This window comes from Tupaia chinensis, unplaced genomic scaffold, assembly GCF_000334495.1.
Source record: "Tupaia chinensis unplaced genomic scaffold, TupChi_1.0 Scaffold144128_1, whole genome shotgun sequence".
Taxonomy (NCBI): domain Eukaryota; kingdom Metazoa; phylum Chordata; class Mammalia; order Scandentia; family Tupaiidae; genus Tupaia; species Tupaia belangeri.
The window spans coordinates 6,359-7,778 of record NW_006203983.1 but is presented as its reverse complement, the minus strand read 5'-3'; positions in this window follow the sequence as shown (position 1 = coordinate 7,778).

Below are 1,420 nucleotides of genomic sequence, written 5' to 3'. Positions count from 1 at the left end.
CTCTCTCTCTCTCTCTCTCATACACACACACACAGACACACACACTCCACAAATGCACACACTCTTGCCCTTTCACATTCCACCATGGGATGATGCACCAAGAATTACTTGTCAGTTGCTGTCAACTTGATTTTTAACTTCCAGTCTCTAGAACTACAAGAAATAAATTAATTTTCATTGTAAATTACCTCGTCTCTGGCATTTTGTTAAAGCAACATAAAAGGGACTAGGCTAGATGAGGATGTGATGACAGGACAGGAAGCACCTCCACCCCATCCCTGCCATCATCCCTGCAGACTGGCCTAGGGAGCCCCCAGCATCCTCTCACCCTCTCACTGTGGCTGGCCCTTCGTTTGCTGGGGTTGGAACTCACCATCATATTGGCATGCCATTGTAGCTTGAATTCCTGTAAGAAAAATGCATAACTATGTCATTTTAGGGAAATGGAAAGTTACTAGCATGCCAATCTCCTATAGCCAGCATTTTTTTTTAACATAAACTTGATACTTTGATTTTTCCTGCCCCATTTCCCAAAACTCTCTTCAACTTTCCATTTTCAGTCTCATTTTCAAATCATTCCTTTCTTTTCTGCCACATAATCAGAAATTATTCCATTGTTTTCTTAGCACTAGTTCTAGCCTTATGCCCCTCTACCACCACCAAATGAATATTACTGTAATGCCTGTTACAGGTGTAGTCTGGAGCCTGTACCTTGCTCAGAGTTCCAACTTTTATATCCCACTCAGCTTCTCCATCTGATGATTCATGAGCATCTCAAACAGAACATGGCCAGAATTAAACCCACAACCTCCGCCCCAGCCCGCCCTGCCACCTTGATCCTTAGAACCATCTGTAGAACCTAGTGGTCATCTGTAGCTCTCATTTCCTCATGTTCTAATCGGACATCACCAAATCCTATTGATTCTGCCCTCAAGAATTCAAAAGTATTCATTTCTCTCCTTCTTTGTGCCATTCCAGTCCACTGTCATTTGTTTGCAATGTAACAAACTCCTATCTGACATTTCACCTAAAATCACTTTTCAATTGTTCAATTAGGTGTTATTTTACAATTGAAACTGATTTTTTTTTCTATTTAAATCCCCGGGTGGCTTCCTGTTGCTTATAGAAGATGGCTTAAATCCTTGGAATGGTCCATAAGGTCCTGGTTATCAACCACTTCACTCTAAGGCTTTAGTCACAATGGCCTCCTCAATGTTCCTGGGATCCTCTAAGCTCCTTCCAACTTCTAGGCCTGTGCGTATCTGTCCCTTCCCCCTAGAACACTCCCATCAAAGGCCTCCAACGTGCTCAGACCTCAGGCCACAGCTCTCCAGCCAGGCCTTCTCCAACATGTATTCTCCAACCCTATCGCCAAACAGCAGACCCAGCTCAGATGTGGTCCACCTGTGATTTGGTCTAC